A 24,628-nucleotide genomic window follows, 5' to 3' on the forward strand; every position below is an offset into this window, starting at 1 on the left:
TTTTTAAATCAGCAAACAGCTTGGAAAGAAGTTCTACAGATTGAACTGCAGATTGGATGTTTTCACCAAAAGAAAATGAAAACTGTGAACAAATTACTGAAAATATTTAATATTAAAGCTTTTGCAACTTGCCAGATTAGCTAATTAACCATGATTCCTTATTATATTAACAAAAAAAAAAAAAGATTAATAGAAAATGTAATCTGGTTGCAATTTCTAGGAAACCTGGGTGGCATTCGACACACATCGTACGTCTTTTTCCACCCCCGAGATTGAGACTCTCTCTTTTTTTTTGGCAAATTCCAGATTATATCCAAACCGATTTTATAAAATCTGGAGAGCAAAAAAAATAACTTCATGAATTGAAGTGATGTGTTTTTAATTATATTTATATTGATTCATCTCAGTCTGAACACAAATGTCAGAGTGTCTTTTGTGTTACTTGCAGTGCGGCACACAAAGACGACATCAAATCCAGAAGTGCTGAGCAGAATCCAACCCGCTGCAAGCAAAGCACTATGGAGGACAATACAGAGAGCACCAGTCCATGGACAGATGCCAAAATAAGCCTCTTGGCACTGTGGAGGGAGACAAAGAAAGCTGAAAGGAACCTACAGAAAGAAGACGATTTGCTGAGAGATATCTCTCCCTTAAAAAGATGAACCATTAGCAGGTATGAGGTGACGCCTACATAATAGTCGAGCAACCTGTGAAGATAAGTTGGGGATATATGAACACAAAAATCTGATCTGGCCACTTACAAATAACAGTACAAGATCAGATTTGAGAAACAAGTCTGATTTCCTGCAGTCTGAGCGAAGCCACAACGCCTGCACACATTGATACCTACAACTCTGCACAAGGGCAACTGTCACTTTTTCAGAGCTTTAGAAAATCAGGTCTTGTGTCACCTTGGCTCCTTGGATCAGCACATCTCAGTCGCTGTTCCTTGACTATATCACATGGTCACTGTGTATTCCAGGCCTTTACTGATTAAAGTCAAACGACAACAATAATTCATGTACAGGAGACCAAGAACAAGTAGGAAAAGAGAGAAAGTCTATCTTTCTGCAGTATGTGGAGCTATTTTACCATTACAGTGAAATATCTTTGTAGCAGAGAGACACCACAAGATCCAGAGATGCTGAATGTCATCCATCTCTTCAGCAGATGAAAGTTAAAAGAGATCAACACAGTGTAAGTGTCCCAGACAATCAGAGTCAACTTGCTGATCTTTCTCTCTCAGTCAGGATAATGAGGGACTGTTATACTTGTTTTTGTGGAAAACTGGCTGTGTTGGTTCTTGTGTCTTTACAAACTTTTCACCTTTAACCAAAGAGGTGCCACTACACAAAAGAAACTTATAGGAAACGGCACAATATATTATTTCTAGCAGTAAAACCCAAATTCATATTTGCTACTTGCACCCACATACATGCCCTTGAGAAGTTCTGTTGGTTTCATTGCAATGAATATAAACAAAAACAGGCTGTTTTTAGACAGGCATTGTTTGCTCTTTGTTATTGGAGATCTCATATCAAGATTGGCACCAGCCTGAAGCCCGTACTCTTGTTTTTGAGACGCTGACAGACACACTCAAACTAAAAGGGTCAAAACATGAAAATCCACCCACAGGTACAGAATCTGTCTGGTCCCTCATGTGCATAAAGAAACAGGATGAATAACGTGACAAGAAAGAAGTGGCAGACAGACTCTGCCAGACATCTGAAGTCACACTTTAAAAAACTGCATATTTTGTGGTTGTAATGAGAAACAAGTCATGCATAATTTGTACAGTGATTCCGTGAGGCTGCACTGATGGCAGGTGTGCAGCAGTGAGGAGTGTCATGCTGACTGACAGTAAATACGCGTTTTGCAGAGCAGTGTCGAGACACACGGAGATATCTGAATGACATGTCCTATGTTTGACTTCACAGCGTCACACTAGTGTTTGCAAAGTTTTGTCATCTGTTTGTATCAGTGTGTCTCATTATGCTTGTTAGCAGCAGTGAAAATAATTGTGTGGATTTCAAAAAGTGGCTCGAAATTTTACTCTCATAAAAAGTTGTTTTGATCATAAACTAAAATATTAGATTCTTCATAGTGCTTTTGTCATTTTGTGTCTCATTTTAATATTTTGTCGAGTTTGTGTTTTTTTTTGTCTGACTTTTGTCATTTATCTCATGTTTTTGTTGCTTTGTGTTTACTTTTTGTCTCATTTGTGATTTTTGTCTTATTTTTGTCATTTTGTTTTGCTCCATTTGTTGTTTTGATCATCATTTTTGTTGTTTCTTTCTTTTTCTCACTTGTGTTGTCTCTTTTGTCTGCATCTGTCATTTTTGTCTTGTCTCATTTATGTCATTTTTCTTGTCTCGTTTTTGTCATTTGTCCATTTTTGTTGCTTTGAAACTTATTTCTCTCATTTTTGCCTTTTTGTTTCATTTTGTTTCATGCTGTTTGTCTCATCGTTTGTTATTTTGTTTCTCTCTTGTCATTTTGTGTCTTGTTTTTGTAGTTCTGGGTCTCATTTTTACAATATTTTGACTTGTTTTTGTTGTTGTTTTTGTCTCACTTTTGTCCTTTTGATCATGAAGTAAAATATTACATCATTCAGTTCCAGCTACCTGTGACTGAATGTTTTGCTGCTTTGTAGAGCCGCTGTGATCTGTGGGTTGTAATGTGTAAATGATAAATTGAGGCATAATATTGCTGAAATTGAAATTATTTTTCATAAGAAATTTCAGGTAGTTCATGATGTTTTGTAAAAAGATAATTCCTTCCATGGAAACATTTTTGCACAAAAGCAAATGAAAAATCTTTAGTTGTTATTTATAGGTTATTATGTTATGATTTTACTGGTCCGGCTCACTTGATATCAAATTGGGCTGAATGTGGCCCCTGAACTGAAATTAGCTTGACCCCCCTGCTCTAAGGAGATGACAGTGTGGTTGGTGGCTCCATCACTTCAGTCCAAACACAGATATCTCAGTAGCTATTTTATAGGTTGAAGGATTTTGTGCAAACATTCATGTTTCTAAGAGGATGTAACCAAATGACTCCTTGAGTTATTTGCTAGCCTTCTGGCACCATCTGCATTGAGTGAAATGTCCCTTTAACTTTTGACCACAAAGTTTTTAAAGGATCATTCTTGAGTTTTAGTGGGTGTTTGATCCAGATGTAATAAAATTATGTCCACAATTTCTGATACGTCTTCACTCACCAGAATGAGGTCACAGTGACTTTGAGACTTAAAATCGAATCAGTTCATCTTTCAGTCCATGTACATGTTTGTGAAATGTTTGAATAAATTCCTTGAAGGTGTTTTTCGAGACATTGCATTTAAGAAAATGGGATGGACAGCTGTGCAGAAACACTGAAACCATAATGCTCTGCCCTCTGATCAGGGCTGTTACCAGCACAGAACTATAATGATAACGCAGATAAAAGAGAGAAATCATCTTGAAGGGGACATGAGTTACTGGGCTTTATGGTAATCAAAAATGTGTTGTAATGCACAGTTCATCAAACAGCTGGACTGATGACCAATAATACCACCCTAATGATTCATTTTGGACTTCAATTCTCCTCCATCTAACCGTTTTACAGTATTACAGCCTAAAATAGCTGGAGTCTATTAAGTCTTGTTTCTGAATTCATGTGTACATCCACACTCAATATGCAGTGAACATTTTATGGAGTTTAACAGGTGGACACCCAAGATTAATGTCACCAGATCAGTATCTGATCAAATGTAAAATATGGTCACAATCTATCCTTCTGTTCCCGACTGGTGTTAAATAGAAGACAGAAAAGTGTCTTTGTAGAACATTTATGATACTGTAGCCTTTAACTTCTTAGACATAAAGCGGAATCACTTCATTATTTTATCCAATTCTATCCTGGACATTTTTCAGAATTTTTTGTTCCTGAGATATTGCATTCATGAGAACAGGATAGACAGACAGATGAAAAGACAGATGTACACTACTAGTCAAAAGTTTGGGCACGCATCATTCAATGTTTTTTATTTAGTTATTTTCTACATTGTAGATTCATATTGAAGACGTCAAAACTATAAAACAACACTTATGGAATTATGTTGTAAACAAAAAAGTATTAATCTTCAGTATTAATCTACAATGTAGAAAATAATACAAATGTATGAAAGGCATTGAATGCGAAGGTGTGGCCAAACTTTTGACCGGTAGTGCATGTGTGCACGGACAGCCTAATAATAACGTCACTCAGAGGTGCACCAATATAATAGATTTAGTTCACACTGAACGACAAATGAGATGTGACTGATAGTTTGCAAAAATCTTCAGAAGTATTTCAGAACTCCATTGGTGATTTTAAATCTCAAATACAACTATTCTGCTGAGTCATCCTCAATCATTACTGTTTTGTGGCTGTGAAAGTCAAATTAATACTTTGCCTGATAATGCAGTTTGGCTGAGAGTTCGTGGAACTTACGCCTGCTTTGGCTACAGATCGGAGCCTGACAGTCTGGCAGCTCAACTGAGGCTCTCTGCAGTGGGGCTGACTGCTAACAATAAGAGAAACATTTGTTCCTCCTATCCAGCTCTTCTCCTGTCTGCTAGCAACACACCAGGCTGCCCAATAATTCTGCTGAATCTCACCAATGAAGACCTCTAAAGTTAGAAAACTGCATTACACTTATTGGACACTCGTCATTTAACTTCTCTCTGCAGCATAATGAACCACTTTTTCTTCAAAATGGTATGAAAGTTGCAGTTTCTTCCATGTTTACTACATTAAAATGTGGCTTCATGAGAGGCAGATCTAATCAACTAATTAAATGATCAGAAGAAAACTGTGCTGCAACAAAGCTGGAGTCTGTGAGGTTAAACCCTGATCACATTAGCACACACGCTGAGTGTTGAAACAAGTCACAAAAAACTAACACACACATTAGTAAATATAAGAAAAACTCAAGATCTCTGACAATGAAACATGTCAGTCTTATGTAGATTTGGTGAAATTGCTGCAGGTTACATCACTTCCACTAATGGACCCAAGAGGAGACATGTGGAGTATGTGATAAGAATATCATTAATGGACCTTATTTGCATTTCAAAATAGGGAAAAAGACACTGAATGGCACGCTTGTCTTTGCAGACATTCTCATTTAGAGAACGTTAAATCACTTTGTTCTAAAAAATAAAATAAAAAAAAACAAATACATTTTACGAATTATTATGCTCTTCCTCCTTTCCCTTTTGCCTCCAGCACTTTGGGCTAGCGCTCCCTGTGGGTGGAGGAGAGCTGAAGTTTCTAAAAGATTTTTATGTAATCATGCAATGCATCGCCTGTTTTCTGAAAGACGAACAAAAAAAACATTTGTACACGACTTAAACTTTGAGCTCACAGATTCTGTAGGCAAAGGGTGGGACATTGAATATTAATGAAATCTTCCATGTTACAATGAATAAATATTTTGCAGAACATTTTGTTGATCCTGACCTTCTCCTTCTGCAAACTGAGTAGCACTAATACACTCCATCCTCCTTCACTAAAGCAGGACGAGAGTCACAATTCTTGTGGATACTTAAGAAGTTTAATTTAAATATGTGTCATTATTGGGTATTTGAGGCGGTTCTTTATCTTGGAGGGATTGTTTTTCAGAGTACCTGTACAAACTGTAATCAACCAGGTGCATGAATAATGTGCTTTACTATTTTTTTCAGCTTTTTTTTTGTAAAACAGTAAATTTGAAAATTCATGGAAAACAACAATAATTATATATATATATATATATATATATATATATATATATATATATATATATATATATGGAGAAGAGAAAGAAGAAGAAGAGCCGAGAAGTGTCTGAAGAGTTAAGGAGCAAAACTGAGGAAAAATATGAACAATCTTAATATTACAAGACCAGCTCCAGAGATCTGGAAGTTCATTTGTCCACTGTGCGCATTATAATCAAGAAATTTATAACCCATGGAACTGTGGCTGATCTCCCTGGACAGAGACAGAAGAGAAAAATTGATGACAAAGTGCAACACAGGATAGTCCACACAAATTCAGGCTGTCCTGCAGACTCATGGTGCAAAAGTGTCAGCTCGGACCATCCGTCGTCATCTGAATGAGAAGAAGCACTATGGCAGGAGCTCGAGGAGCGCCCCACTGCTTACAAAGAGACATAAAAAAGCCACACTGGAGTCTGCAAAAATGTACCTGAGTAAGCCTCAATCCTTCTGGTAGAACATTTTGTGGATAGATGAGACTAAAGTGGAGCTTTTTGGAAAAGCACAGCATTCTACTGTTTACAGAAAATGGAATGAGGCCTACAAAGAAAAGAACACAGTACCTACAGTCTAACATGGTGGAGGTTCAAAGATGTTTTGGGGGTGTTTTGCTGCTTCGACCACTGGGTGTCTTGACAGTGTGCAAGGAATCATGAAATCTGGAGACTATCAAAATATTTTTGACCGCAGTGTATGGCCTAGTGTCAGAAAGCTGGATCTGGCTCAGAGGTCATGGGTTTTCCAGCAGGACGATGACCCAAAACATACCTCAAATAGCACCAAGAAATGGTTGGAGACAAAGCACTGGAGAGTTCTGAAGTGGCCAGCAATGAGTCAGATCCCATGGAGAAATCTGAAAATTGCTGTTGCAAGAAGGCACCCTTCAAATCTGAGAGACCTGAAGCAGTTTCCAAAAGAAGAGTGGTCCAAAATTCCATTTGAGAGGTGTAAGAAGCTTGTTGATGGTGATAGGAAGCAACTGGTTTCACTTATTTCTTCCAAAGGGTGGGCAACCAAATATTGAGTTGGGGGTGCCAATAATTTTGTCTGACCCATTTTTTGAGTTTTTTTGTAAAATTGTGTAAATTTTGGCTTTATCTTCTGCTTTTTTGTGTTTTTCCAATGCACATGAAGGAACCAAAACGTGTATACCAAAAACATTTGTAATTGCAACAATGTCTGAGAGAAATGGTGTATTTTCTGGAAAAATTCCAATGGTGCCAATAATGCCGACCACGACTGCGTATATACACTCAACAAAAATATAAACGCAACACTTTTGTTTTTGCTCCCAGGCCAGCATACTCACCGGACATGTCACCCATTGAGCATGTTTGGGATGCTCTGGATCAGCGTATACCAGTTCCCGCCAATATCCAACAACTTCACACAGCCATTGAAAAGGAGTGGACAACCCCCCCCCCCCCCCACACACACACACACACACACACACACACACACACACACACACACACACACACACACACACACACACACACACACACACACACACACACACACACAAGTAAAACAAAACTGCACCTTTCAGAGTGGCCTTTTATTGTGGGCAGTCTAAGGCACACCTGTGCACTAATCATGGTGTCTAATCAGCATCTTGATATGGCACACCTGTGAGGTGGGATGGATTATCTCAGCAAAGGAGAAGTGCTCACTATCACAGATTTAGACAGATTTGTGAACAATATTTGAGAGAAATTGTGATATTGTGTATGTGGAAAAAGTTATAGATCTTTGAGTTCATGTCAGCAAAAAATGGAAGCAAAAACAAAAGTGTTGCGTTTATATCATTGAGTGTATATATATATATATATATATTCTTGCTTGTGTTGTACGTTGCTTTACGCTTACAAATAGCGTCGTTAGTAGTTTAACTACATTTTTCTGTAACGGCGTGATAGCGTCGTTGTTTACAAAATCAAAAAATGTTTCAACAGCTTAGCTAATCTTTTGGTCATGTAGCGCGGTAGCGAACGCAAAAAGCTACATTAAAAATGATTAATGTTGAACTGCTTGAAGCGGAGCTTTCTGCTCTGCTGCAGTCTCATCTCACACTTTTAAGGATCAGACAGTGACATCCTCTTCAAACGCCGACATGTCTGTGTCGACCAATAGAAGCGGAGGAACTGTTGATGTCGTCATTTAACAATCCCTTCCTACGATTCTCTGGATCCACACACACAGACACTCGCTTCAGTTCGCTGAAGCAACCGAAGGAGTCAGAGTGACCGTGGCCCTACCTAAATAGTTATATGAGTTTTTGTGAAAAAACAGAGAAAAGTTGTTTTCAGATGCCTACTGTGCCAGCCCAAGGCGAAGTTTCTGTCAACTTCAAAGACGTCAAATACAAATATAAGAACCCATATACAGGTGACTACCGAATAAGCACAACCAGCAGCAATTAGCTAACCACCACATGTCAACCGCAGTATAAGATGCACACACAAACGAGCTACTTTTAAACATCTAAAATTCGTGTGGCAGTAAATTAATTAAATTAAGCGTAAGGTTGTGGTGGCAGTGTGTGAATATGTATAAATTGGGGGATTAAATAAACTGATACATATAGGAGGGAAGAGGTATGGGAGAAAACGAGGTAACAGTAAAACCAAAATCTGTCTTCTTCAGTATTACTGTTAACACTAATGAGCAAATGGCTGAAAAAAATAACAGAAAGGGCAACAAAAGTGATGGCATAAATGATTAAATCTCTTAATCTTACACTCAAGACCAAAACTGAGTTAAGTAGTAGTGGATACAGCACTTTGGGAAAGCATTGAATGATTTTACATAGATATTAGACTTAAGAAATAAAGCTTGATTTAATACCCAACGTGAATACCCAAATTATGTATAATATTGTCTTACTATAATATTGCTTACTTTATATGGAAATTATATCAAATGTAACCTATTATACCCTCCAATGTAAGTGGTGTGTTAATATAAGCTACTGCAACTTAATTATCAGATACATTATGTCTGCAATACAAACTGAAAAGAAAATCAAAACAATGATTTCTAATGTAAAAAGGTTGATTCATTTTAAATATAGCTCCACATATTCCTCAGTGTATTAACTTACTAAGTTTGGAGCACTGAGAACAAAAATTATGGTTTAATAATAAACAAGTCAGCATTTCCTTGTCTCCGTTTGACTGACTTCATTAGTTCCTGAAATTTTTTGGTAAGAAAAAAAAGTAACTTGAATGTACTTTGGCCATATTGCTGTAGCTTAGCTTGCTACATTTCTGTGGGTCATAGCTTCAGTGTAGTAAAGCTTGATTTAACACAGAGTAGCTGGTAGCTTAGCTCATTATAGTTTCCAAGTAGCTTGCCCAACACTGTCTATATATGTAGTCCTGCGACAGACTAGCGACCTGTCCAGGGTGTCCCCTGCCTTCGCCCAAGTCAGCTGGGATAGGCTCCAGCACCCCCCACGACTCTAGTGAGGATAAAGCAGTGTATGGAGAATGGATGGATGCATGCTGTTGTGAGTGTGTCTGGGTGGGTATTTTTGACCCGGCGAAGCAGCCGCCCCAAGCAGGTGGCATCACTGCGCTCATCAGACTCCAGGTGGCTTCTTTTGGTCTCTCAGCGGAGCAGGAGGCAGAGAGTGGCGGAGTGGATTCTTTTGACTTGGCCGAAGCCAGACTCAGCCCAGCTGTCAGATAGTGAGCGGGAGGACGGAGAACCGACTGCGGGAGCAGTGTGTGAGCAGTTCCATAGGAGGCTAGCGTGGCTCGTCAGACTGGAACGTTTCACCGCCCTCAGTGTTTTTGTGAGCTCTGTTTCACCGCGCTCAATGTTTTGTGGACCAAACAGCGTTGCAACGCGTTGTCGTTTCGGGCTGAACATGGGACGGTGAGTAAACTTGGCCATGTGGGCGCCTGAGTCAGTGATCTTAGAGCATAATTCTGTTGTTCTGTTGTATTGACTTTGTGGGTTTTGAAACGGTGGGATAAACTGAAAGGGAAATATTGTTGTTTATTGCGTGAGAGGGATTTAGTTTAACATCAGAACTGGTCATTAGGACCATCCGGGGTCACCTATCTGAACAAACAATAATTAGTGTGTGTGTGTGTGTGTTTATATGTTTATGAAATGTATTTCATTTTGGTTGATGGCTATGACTGGTATTTATATTGTAAGTGTCAATTTTGTGGTATTTTCTAAGATTCACAAGCGTCATGGTACTTGTGTCCAAACTTATGGACATGGCTGTACATATATATATATATATATTTGTTTTTTTCCTAATCATCAGTTAGCCTTTAGCTAACACAATGTAGCATTAGAACACAGGAGTGGTGGTTGCTGGAAATTTACGTCATGGTTACTTATGTCATTTTCAGGCCACTATGTTTCGGTACGTGGTCTTTTCTCGTTCTCACTCGCATTCACTCCTCACTCATTACAGCCAGTTTCAAACGACTAAGATGGCAACAGCCAGATTCTAAATTCAAGTCTTCAAAAGAAGTCATCCATAACCCAACAAATGATGTAATGGTGACCATGTCTGTCTTTCATACACTATGGCTGAAATCATTTGACCACAAAAATCTGTTTTCCATTTAACCAAAGTTTGACATCTAAAGCCCACTGGCTGTACCATGTTTTTTTGTTTTGTTTTTTTGATTGTTGAAGTTGATTTAGTGTTGTAAACAATAAAACATCCCACCGAAATTTTCATAGCTGCCCTTTCCTGAGTGGCAGGACATAATTTCCTCTATGTGTAGAGTGTCATGTTGAAACACTGTATCTACACACTTCTCATTCATTTTGTTTACTTGTTGATTTGTGTCAGACAGAGTTTCTTTTGGGTGACATCCTGCAAGTGAAAATCGACTCTGTCTTTGAAGGTCTCTTAGGTCCAAAGTAATATCTAACATTGATAAATGCTTCTTGTAAAAAGGAAACCTGAGATTTTTTTTAAACCCAGTCTATTTGTTTGTGGTTTTGAAAACATAACTCAACTGAACTTGTTTAAAGTCCATTTGATTGCTTGCACAGCTGTCAAGAGTACAACCAAAAGAAATTGGGTTGATGCCAAAAACTGCAGAATTAAGATCCAGGAGTATTGAGACAGACAGTGTCAGACAGGGTGAGCAGTGTCATAAAGTCTTGACGCTTATAATGAATATGTATTTTTAGAGTCGCAAATATGACCTACTCCTTTACTTGAGCACTCCTCAAGCTAACAAGCATAGAGGCCGTCATTAAAGTGTAAACGGGGAAGGTCAAAGGGGAAGACTGGGCAACAATTATCTGTATTTAAAGCTAATGCAATGCTGATTGGCTGTTTAATGGATTGAGAGAAGGGGAAGCAATGAGGAGGAATGCTTGTGATTCTATGTCTAGGAAAAGCTTATCCACAAGGCTTGCAGAAATAAATTACACACAGAGCTGTATGCAAGAATTTGGGCACTCATGAACAAATTACATATTTGGCTGTTTATAAAGTGCAAATAAATGCATACAACCTTCTTTAGATGGTTACTTTATTTTAATGTAATTATAAGAAAAACAGCACTATAAGTCAGTGTTTGGTAAAAACACCCATCCCGAACCCCTCCTGCAGATATCAAAGCTTGAAATTGCTCCACTGCTTGTGACTTAAAGTCGTTACGGTAGAGTTCAAGGTTTGCTTTCGATTTATCACTGTTTTTAGGTCGTGATTTTAGGTTTACAATTCATTTCCAGTGTCTTGATTCCTTTTCTTGAATCCTCTCCTTGCAACTTTAGTTCCTCCCACCAGAAATGTAAACTGAGGAGGCAAGTAAAGGCACGAGGAGGGAGTAGTCGAGAAAACAGGCTTTTAATAAAATGATACATCTTCGCCTCGGAGTCGTCATTTTCAAGCAACGTCAATTAAATGTGACGTATGGCACAGCTGAATCATCTGTCCACTGTTTTGTTACAGCCTGCTGCTGTATTTTGTGATGTCTGTCCAATGAGCAGTACAATGGCCATGATAACTTACAGTATATATTTATTCATAGTTCACTTCACAATGTGACAGCAATGTATGGATGTCATACGGTTTTATTTTTTCATTACACAATCACACACACCATGAAGTCTTAAAGAAGCGCACAAAAGAGTAGTATACAAATAGTGACATATAGTATGATTGTGTATGACACACACATTTTCAAGTCCTGATATTGTGTATTCCAGCTGTGTCAATTCTTTTCTATGTCACAGGTGCCGAAAAGGAAACATGGAGGATACCCCTCTGAATCCTGGCTTATTGCTCATCTGGCAAGCCATTTTAGCGATTGAGACTTCCTGCAAAATGGCACGCTGAGATCGATTTCCGGGTCACAGGCAGGTGGACGGAGGAGGCTCAAAATAAAGAAATGAGATGCGCTTTTGGTTTATCTCACCTCCTGTCTTTGTCTTGTGCCCACTTTTCATGACTCTCATTGTTTCCACCTGTTCCTAATTGCCTCCCTGGTGTATTCAGCCCTGTGTGTCTCTGTCTCTGTCACTTCGTCTGTGTTCGTCCCTGCGTTCACTGTGTCAGTTCGCCTGTACTATGTTAGTCCTCCAGTTTCCTGCCTGCATTCTCCCATCCCCATGCAGCTCCCTCAGTTTTATTTCTTTTCTTTATTCGTCACCTTTTTTGGATTCATCTCTTTCTCTTATTGAATTACTCTAGTTGGACTTTTGGATTTCTCTGGACTCTGCAATGCCTTTGGTTGTTTTGCCTTTGGTAAGTTTAATTAAAGTTACTTTTTTTTTGTCTACCTGCCAGTCTGCTGTGTGTATTTTTGCATTTGGTTCTTTTTCTGCACTCACACTACCATTCAAAAGTTTGGGGTCACTTAGAAATGTCCTTATTTTTAACAGAAAAGCTTTTTTTTTCAATGAAGAGGACATTAAATTAATCATAAAGTGTATGAAAACTGATTGCACAAGACGTTATGTGGTGCATTTGTTACACAATGCTGATGGTAGCCAATCATACTGGATACTATAATTTCTCCATATCTCCTAAAGTTATTGTTTAAAAGAAAGATGGCAAAAACCAAACACAGAAAAATGTGTAGGATAAGACATGAGTAAATCATACTTCAAAATCTGTTCCTAGTATGTGACATTGATTAAAAAATAAATGAACATGGACTAAAATGCACTATTCTGGTTTAGGCAACAAAATTTCAATGTGTTTATTCCACCCTAATTATGGTGAAATTAGACACAACTTTTTCTTCCCCATAGGCCATTTAACACTGCAAACACCTAAAAGAAATCATTGCAACATTGACACATTTCTAATGAAATGCTTTGCTCCCAGATTGTGATCGTTTGATACATTCTTAAAATAGGGCAATTAACCAGTTTCACCAGATGATTCTCTTCCAAGAAATGTAATTGTGTTGAAATGTCACGTTACAGTGATATCACCTAGCAGGCGCAAAAGACAGGCCGTGAACAGGGCTTTTTTTTTTTTGCAGGAACTTGTGTAGCAGGGCACCACAGAGCTGAAGCCGTGTGACGCTGAGATGAGGCGAGTCGGGCGAATGGATCTGACGACACACACGTACAAAGAAAACCCAGCGATGGGTGAAATGAGAGGAGTTGGGAGCGTCACTGTATGGCTTCAAGGCAGAGGGCACCAGCAATGAATGTCCACACAGGGCACTGAACCAAACTCCTCCACTTTTTTTCATTTCTTCTGCTACCACCTTCTGCTCTTCTTCTTCTCTTTACTTTTTTCTTGTCACACACACACACTCACACTCGAATAGAAATACAGTGTCCGTTCAAATCTTTGTCTCCGTTTTACATCAAATATTTGGCTCGAGGTCAGCTCTAACTACCTGTTTCTTCAATCATTTTGCCCATTCCATGCATTTAGTTTTCGCGAGAGAATCACATTGGTGTATGAGATTTTAAAAACCAGATGGATGACCTCATAAATGCAGGACAGGAAGAGCTGGGAGCTCATTTAACTTTTAGCAATTGATTGAAATATCTATATAATTTCCATATTTTTGACTGCCATAAGCACTGTTTTTAAAATAGCAGTGGGTTGGATAATGAATGTCAGAGGTGTTGCACACAGTGATGAACACATCGACAATTATCACTTGCTGTTTCTCTCTCAGCTCTGTGGAACAATTTGCATCTTTTGTCTATTTATTTCAGCTTTGCAGTCTGCTATCAGTGTCTCTCTGCAGTAAAGGAAAACTCAAAAAACCTGCGACGCCTTTTGTCCCAGCACATCGATGTTAGTGACTTGCTGGTAAACCACAGATCGTATACAGCTACAAACATAGCCACAGTGAAGCCACCTATGAGTTAGACCTTTTTGAAGCAACGAGTTTGGCACTTTGGCTGTTTTTTTCTTTGTGTTGATACCATAAGCAAGGGGTGAATCTGAGACCCTGACAAAACCCAAACATAATGACTTGTCAAATACAAAGGAACCCTGCCCTAAAACTGCTTTATTGTCTATTTTACTCTTAATAGAAGCATAATTTACAAAATAAACATCATACCGTACTGAAGGGGACTTGAAAGTAGAGATTGGGACCATAAACCCATTAAGAAAACGTTTCCTGAGGCACCAAATTAAGTGAGAAGTAGGATAATTTTGTCATTTTTGTCTATACAATCAGACTGCATTTGCTACTAATTATGTTGCCAACTGCTGGCTAAAAAGTAAAAAAAATGCAGGACTAAGGCATTTTAACACTGGCTTCACTTCCAAGATCCAGACACTATATCTACATATATGGATCAGGCATAACATTATGACCACCTGCCTGATATTGTGTTGGTTCTCGATTTGCTTCCAAAACAGTCTGACCCGTTGATGCATGGACTCCACTTGATACCTGAAGGTGTGCTGTGTTATCTGGCACCAAGATGTTAGCAGCAGATCTTTTACATCCTGGAAGATGTGATGTGGGGCCTCCATGGATCAGACTTGTTTCTTCAGCACATCCCACACATGCTTCATTGGATTGAGACTTGGGGAATTTGGAGGCCAAGTCAACACCTCAAACTCGTTGTTGTGCTCCTCAAACCATTCCTGAACCATTTTTGATTTGTGGAACGATGCATTATCCTGCCGAACGATGCCACAGCCATCAGGGAATAGATGGTCTGCAGCAGTGCTTAGGTAGGTGGTATGTGTCAAAGAAACATCTACACGGATGGCAGGACCCAATGTTTCCCAGCAGAACATTGTCTAAAGCGTCACACTGTCTTCTTCCCATAGTGCATCCTGGTGCCATGTGTTCCCCAGGTAAGTGAGGCACCTAGCCATCCATATGATGATTAAATTGTGGATGTCCCATCAATTCCTGTCACCCCTTACATATTTAAGTCATGTGATTTGGTATCCACTCATAACATATACATCCATAACACATGCCTGTGTTCAGCGCAGATCATTTTGTTTTTAGGTACATCAACATAAAAAAAAAACTATAAATGCAACACTTTTGTTTTTGCTCCCATTTTTTATGAGATGAACTCAAAGATCTAAAACTTTTTCCACATACACAATATCACCATTTCTCTCAAATATTGTTCACAAATCTGTCTAAATCTGTGATAGTGAGCACTTCTCCTTTGCTGAGATAATCCATCCCACCTCACAGGTGTGCCATATCAAGATGCTGATTACACACCATGATTAGTGCACAGGTGTGCCTTAGACTGCCCACAATAAAAGGACACTCTGAAAGGTGCAGTTTTGTTTTATTGGGCGGTCCACTCCTCTTCAATGGCTGTGCGAAGTTGCTGGATATTGGCGGGAACTGGTACACGCTGTCGTATACGCCGATCCAGAGCATCCCAAACATGCTCAATTGGTAACATGTCCGGTGAGTATGCTGGCCATGCAAGAACTGGGACGTTTTCAGCTTCCAAGAATTATGTACAGATCCTTGCAACATGGGGCCGTGCATTATCCTGCTGCAACATGAGGTGATGTTCTTGGATGTGTGGCACAACAATGGGCCTCAGGATCTCGTCACGGTATCTCTGTGCATTCAAAATGCCATCAATAAAATGCACCTGTGTTCTTCGTCCATAACAGATGCCTGCCCATACCATAACCTCACCGCCCCCATGGGCCACTCCATCCACAACATTGACATCAGAAAACCGCCCACCCACACAACACCACACACGCTGTCTGCCATCTGCCCTGAATAGTGTAAACCAGGATTCATCCATGAAGAGAACACCTCTCCAACGTGCCAGACGCCATCCAATGTGAGCATTTGCCCACTCAAGTCGGTTACGACGATGAACTGGAGTCAGGTGGAGACCCCGATGAGGACGACGAGCATGCAGATGAGATTCCCTGAGACGGTTTCTGACAGTTTGTACAGAAATTCTTTGGTTATGCAAACTCATTGTTTCAGCAGCTGTCCAAGTGGCTGGTCTCAGACGATCTTGGAGATGAACATGCTGGATGTGGAGGTCCTGGGCTGGTGTGGTTACACGTGGTCTGCGGTTGTGAGGCTGGTTGGATGTACTGCCAAATTCTGTGAAACGCCTTTGGAGACGGTTTATGGTAGAGAAATGAACATTCAATACACGAGCAACAGCTCTGGTTGACATTCCTGCTGTCAGCATGCCAATTACACGCTCCCTCAAATCTTGCCACATCTGTGGCATTGTGCTGTGTGATAAAACTGCACCTTTCAGAGTGGCCTTTTATTGTGGGCAGTCTAAGGCACACCTGTGCACTAATCATGGTGTTTAATCAGCATCTTGATATGGCACACCTGTGAGGTGGGATGGATTATCTCACTATCACTATCTCACTATAGTGCTCACTATCACAGATTTAGACAGATTTCTGAACAATATTTGAGAGAAATGGTGATATTGTGTATGTGGAAAAAGTTATAGATTTTGAGTTCATCATAAAAAATGGGAGCAAAAACATAAGTGTTGCGTTTATATTTTTGTTGAGTGTATATTAAATTTCTTGCCATTAATAACTAATAAACAAAACATTCTGGCTTGACATTGTACTAAAACCAAACTCTAGACCTACCTTAGTTGCTACCACAGTTGTTAATTTGTGTTTATTTAACTTATTTGTCAATTAGTGCACACATTTTACTCAGTTTCTATTTTTTATTTTTGATGAGTAAAGCACTTTGCATGACAGTCTATTTGTATAAAATGTGTTACATAAAGTACAGTCTGATGTAAAATGGTTAATTCATTCAAAAAACTCAGCAGAACTGCCTTATTGTGTGATCTTCTGCAAAAATTGCTATTTTCAGCATTTACGTTTCTGCTTTGTTGTTGTTGTTTTCCATAGCAAAGGGGATTTTGAAAATGGTTACATGCAGATAGCAGACAGAGAGGACAGTGTTGTGCAAAATGTGTGGTGGAAATGGGCAGCTTATACCTACAGTCTGCATTTGATGAGTCAGATCAACCCTTTTACAATGATATTAGAAGCTTGTAGGGTTTATAGACTGAAGCTACTTAGTTTCTTGGTTGCCATATATCTATATAATATATGACTGGTTGGCTGAAAAGGAGCAAAGCAATATGATAAATGGCATAGATATGCTTACTGGAAATGTATTTGTTATACATCACAGAGAAACATAATTCAAGAAAAAAAATGTTTCCTTGAAAATGTAATTAAGAATGCAGTGTGGACTTCAGTTATTGAATGAAGAGAATTTAAGCTGCTCTGAAAGTAATGGAAATGTGAACCTCCACAACTCAGTGACAAATAGGCAAACTCCATCAGCTGATGAAGATAATGTAATAAGACCGAAAGGTACACAAGTTTTGTAACAGCCACAGTTTTTTTTTTTTAAAGTATGGTTTTCTAAATTCTTAGGACATTTTGTCATATACTCCTCTGAACTACCCATTTTTATGTACTAAAAACATAAGCCATAACATCTCCTGGGAGAATTTCTCTCTCACTGAAGATACTCACTGCCAATTGTAAAAGTAAAGCTGAATCTAGACCGAAGCTCTCACAGGCAGTCACCAACACAATTCACCATTTAACATGCCACTCCACATTAACACAGTGTGTTTTTGCTAATAGCCGATGCCTACACTTTCTATTTTCCTGCTGCCTCACAGAGTGACAGTGAATAGTGACCTCAGCAGAATGTGGCCGATTCTTGGACCGATAACAAGTCATCTGATATAATGACAGGGCCATTTGATGAATGGGCCTGTTTTTAGGGAGGCAGACGTGCACTGGGGAGCCGGCCTTGGGCAAACACAAAATCCCACAGGTCACAAAGGCAGATGGATGGACTGCAGTTCTCTGTCACTTTTATCGCTTAACTACTTGTCCCTGGATTAATAAATCTAGATTCATGACTGGCAGCTCCAGGCTCACACCACCAGCCGCTCTCACCTTTATGTAACCTTGACTTAATCAGAACCTCTTCATGACTCCACTCCTACTTAACACATGATGCAAAAAACAGGGCAATTTATCCTCCACTACTTTTGCTCTTTCACCACACTGGTTCTCTAAAACTCCACTATCTCATGAAGCATAAAGGACAGGAGGGGTTTGCCGAGAAAGCGTTGCACATTCACATCAAATTGATTTTATTCAGAGGTTTATGTTCTCTCAGTCCAAACCACCAGCTCATTGAAAAGTAATAAATTCTGATGAGACATGGCTGTTCGCATATGAAGCAAGGAGCCAGGCCCAAATTTAAATCAAATTCTTACCCCGCATATTTTTTTCAAACTTATTCTCTGTCTGGCTGTAGACTGAAGAAGATGAATTTCCAGAACTCAACAATATGCTGAAGTCCTCCCCTCGGACTCAGCTACTTAAATAATCCAACATGCCCAGTCCACAGTCTCCATCATCTGAGAGATGAGATGCTACTGAAGTTACCCTGCTGCTCCTACAGGTGCAGTAATCAAAATGAGGACAAAACTGTGTTTTAATGATTTAGAAAGATGGATAAAAAATGTGTCTACCTATATGCTGCTGCAGTAAAGTGGGACTGATGGTATTAGCAAAACAAGAAAAGCACTCAGAGAGCGCAGGCTGCTCAATCGTATCCTTTCCAACGGATAAAATCGTGAAAAAGTTTGTGGCAGAAATCACGGCAACATAGAATGTGGCCATCTCATATAGATGTCCCACAAACAAAATGACCTTGCACTGACCACAGGTGTGTTATGCAAGTGTATGTTATGTAAGGATACCGAACTGCAAGACCTAAATATGTAGCGGGTGACGGGAATTGATTGGATTCTGAAACACCCCCACAATTTAATCAATTGTTTCTTGTATTATTTCCGATGGATAAGTCCTGATAAGTCTGCAGTGGTGGATTTTTAGTAGGATCACAATCCTGTGATCATCAACAGGCAGCTGATGTAGTGTTCACTTGTCAGCTAGTTACAGTGACATAGGTACAGAAATCCTTAACAAATCCATGGATCCAGACTATAAGCTGCATCACTGCCAAAATCTAATCAGGTTGTCCTTTTGCCATTTCTGACCTTCCTTGAAAATTTCATCCAAATGCATTAGTCTGTTTTTCTGTATTGTTGCAGACAGACGGACAGGCAGACGGACGAATGTACACTGATCGTCACAGAACTCCACCATCCCTTTGCAAAGTAATGACACTAAGAAAACAATGAGGGTTGTTCACCAGAGGAACCGTTAGTGACAACAGCAGGGTTGGTGGTGATGGTGATGCAAAAGATGAAAATGAGTTCAGTGTCGTTGCCTGAAAAATTACAGCTTCACTCATTTCTTCAAATGTCAGTGACCTCTAGTGGTCATAAAGGCTGTTTTTTCGTACGAGCAACGGCAGCAGTACAGTATTGTGGGAAAGGCCACTAGACCCCATTAGAGATGCATGTTAGATTAATAATTAGGTTTGGAAATCATTTCTGTAACTTTCCAAACCCAAAATTTGACATTTACGCCCACCTCATACATGATGGCCAAATGCACAGTGGTGAGGCAAGAATACTTATGATTTCTGATGTGGCTGAACAACACACAAACCACTTTCATTTTCAAGGCCTGACCCCTTTCTGAGTGGTTTGTGACCTTTGTAGCACAAAACCACTTAGAAGGAGGTCAGGGTGAATAAATGGTTGTATGGACCACACGACTTCAACACTGGAGGCTGCCTCCAACCAACAGTCACAACCAGCTTCTTTTTAACAAGAATTTCTCACCTAACCTTAACCCATTTTTCTGCACTAACCTTAAGTGGAAAAACACTCAAATCAAATGTGTTTTGGAAGGCAATAACAACCCATTTGAACATACTGCATGTATGATCGGTTGAATTTCTTCACATGAAACTGTATGTTATTCTTTGACGACTCTAAAATACATTCTGCACTGTGTCTGTCACAATATCTGATTTTCACGACACCATTATCAGAGCAAAATAAATTCATGAAAACAACATTATCACAATATCGAGAGAAAATCTGAAAAAAAAACATATTTACCAAAGATGATTTGTCTCTTTTTTAAACTCAAAATTCATGGAGATGGAGTATCTAACTATAATTGCATTGGAAGTTAAGCTTAGCCAATAATTAGTCAGGCTGATAATTGAAACAGTGTTCAGCATTTTTCCAGTTATCAGTACTGCTATCATTTTAAACCAATTGCCAGTGAAATAAGCTCATTTTAAAAATGTGTTTTTTGTTGTTTTTTTTGCCTCTGATGCAGCCACTTCTTTCTATCTATAGTCAACCCCTTGTGGAGTTGAGCAATGCCCAAAGCACGATCTAATTGGCTATACATCATGAGTAATGGCCTATCAACACTGAGGGATAAATGTTGAACCGTTCTCTTTTCCTTAAACTTGTAAAACACAAATAAGCAAAAGCCTTTCAACTATATAGTGTGTCTTCCTTAATTCTAACACCAAGATTTGACAGCAAACATATCACTTCCAAATGGTTATCGATTTCCTTGATTGCTAGTAATTGATACTGGCTCTGAAAGAAACATATCGGTCGGCCCTTACTAAATGTCGTTCTATGCCACAGTGTCAATCATGTAAGTTTCTGGTTACTAGATGAACAGAATATCAGTATTTAGTTTTTACAGTATTTACAGTACAGAAATTATCGTCAGAAACAGTGTATTGTGAAAACCTTATTCTGCACTGAGAAAACTACTGTGGTGAGACTTAGATTTAGATTTAGGTGATGTTAGTTTAACAGCTGGGGTTAGGATTGTACTATGCCTAGACACGAAGCTCAGTGTCAGGGTTGGGAGGGCGAGTTAAAGGCCCCCTCTGGTAAAAACGTCATGTTTTTATTTAACCTTGTTACCATGCCCATGTTTTGTTTTTGAAATGCTGGAAGATGAATCATGAGTAAACAGTTAACACCATGGCTGAGCATTTCCACCTTAAAAACACAGACTCATAATTTCTGGGGGAACCTACAGAACAAATCCTGACAACTTGAAGGATGGAGCTTTCTGCATCATTATTCTTCTACAGAATCATTTCCCCATTTAAACACATAAAAACTGTAGAAACTGGCAGTGTGTAGCGTAGAGTAGATATACAGGGTTCCAGATGAGCTGGTGTGCTGGAGCTGCAGTGAGTGTAGAGAGGTGGGTAGGTGCCAGGAGAAGTGAAAGCTTACAGATCTGCACATTCTAGAGGAAGCATCGGTGTAGAGGTACATTTGAGGCATTTTAAGTCAGCAAGCAGGGCCGGCCGCTGTCATAAACACTCTATGCCGTTGTTTATAGCCACATCCACTAGAGGGGGCCACACCACAATAAGTGTGTGATTCGCATTTTGTCCCTGTCTTTATTCCAATAAAACATAAATCTGTTAATGCTGTTAATCATGTGCATGTGTGTTTTAACCCAATTACAAGCTGTGCACGTGATTTGGTAGTTGCCCTGTGCATGTTTTGGGGCCACAAAAAAAAATCTTGCTTAGGGCCACCAAAGTCCTAGGGCCGGCCCTGTCAGCAAGCGATTATTTGCAAGGAAAAAAAAACTTCTGAATATGTAACTCTTATGCAGAGAGATGAGTTTTTAGAGGAAAAACCAGTGACCAGAGGGGGACTTTAAAATGTCATTATTTCAGCTGAAGTGCTTGTCGGCTGGTTAAACAGCATTTAAAAGCTTCTCCCTAAACACATTTCCAGCTCTTTTAGCTCTTTTTCCAGCCTACACGCAATTACTCTGATTGTGTGTTTGAATAAAAGGCTTTGATTACAGTTAAAGAAGTTATAAAGTGTCACATCAGTCAGGATTGCCAGAGAAAGACAGGGACACTACCAATGAAGATGATGGGTGTGACAATGAGAGCCACCTCCTGTCCTTCTTGTACAGAACATGATGAATTGTATCACAGTCTTTTACTGAGCTGAAACCTTTTCATTGCTTAGGAAGCATAATCTGGACAGGAGACAGGTTATTATGTGGATGATAAAGGCTCTGCCTGGTATTCCTTATGCTGCAGAACAAAATGCACAAAGCATGAAGTGTTACAGTAAAATTGCAGGATCTCTTGTTGATCTGGGGCTTCATTTTTTTGTGCGTGAGCCAACACAATGTACCCATTTCATCTGAATCTGGATCAGTTTCACTCCATAATATAAATACAGCTTCCTTTTGTCAAAGCTGTTGCTTTTTCAAACAATCAATACAGCTGGCACTCCACAATGCCCATTGATGCGCCTCTTCCCTGTCCACTCTGATCCATATTCAGCCATCGATTTCTAAACTTGAATGTCTCAGAGCCAATCAGCTACAAGCGTGAAAAAACCCGTCTGATCCTTCAGGCTCACTAGTGATTTCTTTGTCAGTCTGTCAACAGGGACGCCACACAAGTGACTGGCCTTATTTACACCATCAGTAAGATAGAGTACAGTAATTACAGTGCGGAGGGCGGGCTAGGAGGTTCTACTGAGCCAAATCAACTGTGCAGCTCCTGGAACATTTCATTAAAACCTCCCAAGAGGAAATGAACAGCTCATGTGTGCTCAGGGATTCAATAACAGCAGGGAATAGGAGATATATCACACTTGTTGCAGGGCAAATTCTCCCTCCTGAAAATCACTTCTCTCACACAGGAATTAAATAAAGAAAAATTCATTTTCCCTCCTTACTCATCCTCTTACCCCAGAACCCACTTTTTTTTAGAGTATCTCTTCTGAAACCTTCTCTGAGTATAAAAGTGGAGCCAAAGCAGCAGCAGCATCCTCCTCCTCCTGAGCAGCTTTCCCACATCTCCACACATAGACCACAGTCTCTCTTCCCTCTCCTCTGCTCTCATGAGAAAACATCAAATGCTTGAAAAAAAGCTAAAATAAGAAGGCAACTTGTGGGATATCTTTTAAAACTTGACAGCCATAAATCCTCAGAGAAAGCGCGCTCCCTTTCAACAACAAGCCCCCGCTGTGATGGTCGGATCAGACGCAGCCAACTGTTTAATTCACTAAATTCAGCGAATAAACTGCCTGAGCTCCCCAAACCTAGAGAAACAGGTCGCAGTGCAGATCACAATCAGCCTTAACTTCTCTAGAGGCTGGATGGGTTTAGTTGTGGAAAAAGTGAACACAGAAAAAATAAAAAGGAAGATTTCAGATTGCATGACTTTTTTGAAGAAGAAGAAGAAGAAGAAGAAGAAGAAGAAGAAGAAGAAGAAGAAGAAACAATCATGGGAACTAACTGAAAACTGTTTTTAAACCAAACTTGCAGCTTCTTTCCCGTTTTACATTATTGTGTCATACATCTGGGTTTTGATCATCTGGTGGCATCAGACTGTGATGATCAACCCCAAAAACAATTAACAAATTCACTGATAATGGAAACAATTCCTGAGGGGCGGGGGGGGGATCCTTGAACTCATTAAATCTTGCCTATGAAAAGTAGCTCATATCAGTCGTCACGAACTGAGATTTACTTATCAAATTATATGAGGATTAAGACTGACAGAACAATTTCCTGACTTTTTTTTCCCCGTTCTTAATTAGCAGATTTATCTGAGTGGACACTTGAAACTCGGGTGTTCTGTCCAGCCAAGCCTCCCGCTGTTAGTCAGTACCCTTCCAGCTGAGTGATGCCTCAGTGCCATAATAAACCACGGGGGTCTCTTTCTACACAACAACACGCTCAGCTTCCCCTCCGGCGGCGCCAGGAGCGCACGGAGCCGCTCACCTTCTCCAGATGTCCCACAGGAGCCGAGCAGCAAGCAGCCGATCAGCGCGCTAATCCCAGCGAGTCTCCTGATCCCCAGAGGCATGTTGGAGCGCCGGGATGCTGCCGAGTACAATCCCGCCTGTCTGAGGGGAGACAGTCCGTCCTTCTTCCTCCTCCTCCACCTCCTCCTCCTCTTCTTCTCCTCCTCCTCTCCTGTTGGCTTCTCTCCTCTGCTCTCCTCCAGCTCCGCTCCGGTGCGCTGCGCTGCGCTGCGGAAGCCCTGCTCTGGCCGGTACCCGGTATGAAGGAGGAGGAGGATGCTCTCACGCCGCCTGCCCTCCGTCAAGTGATGGAGGGGAAAAAGAATGGAGCGAGGAAAAAGAGGAGGGAGGGCTTTTACGAGAGTGTCGCATGTCCGAGTCCGAGCGCACCACCTCCCTCGCTGAGATCCTGGAGAGGCTCAGAGTTCCTGGAGGGAGTCCAAGTTCAGTTTTACTACAGCGCAGCAGTGGCAGCATGTTCAGCTCTCTAACCTGCTGTAGGTCACAGTCAGATAAAAGCAAAGCGCCTGTCACATTTCTTTGAATAGAAAGGCTGCAGAGAAACACTCTTGGGCACATAATGAGTCAGTGGGTGTCTTCTGTGCCCACATTTCCCAAGAGCAACAGTTGCTCAGCAGCTAGAAGAT

At 40.1% G+C, this 24,628-nt stretch overlaps 1 pseudogene; it reads right to left on the reverse strand.

Moving 5' to 3' along the window:
• Positions 1–24,402, reverse strand: part of LOC110954377 (contactin-associated protein-like 4) — a 163,012-nt pseudogene extending 138,610 nt beyond the window's left edge.
• Positions 24,403–24,628: the final 226 nt, after the last annotated feature.

The sequence above is a fragment of the Acanthochromis polyacanthus genome, chromosome 4, assembly GCF_021347895.1.
Source record: "Acanthochromis polyacanthus isolate Apoly-LR-REF ecotype Palm Island chromosome 4, KAUST_Apoly_ChrSc, whole genome shotgun sequence".
Lineage (NCBI taxonomy): Eukaryota > Metazoa > Chordata > Actinopteri > Pomacentridae > Acanthochromis > Acanthochromis polyacanthus.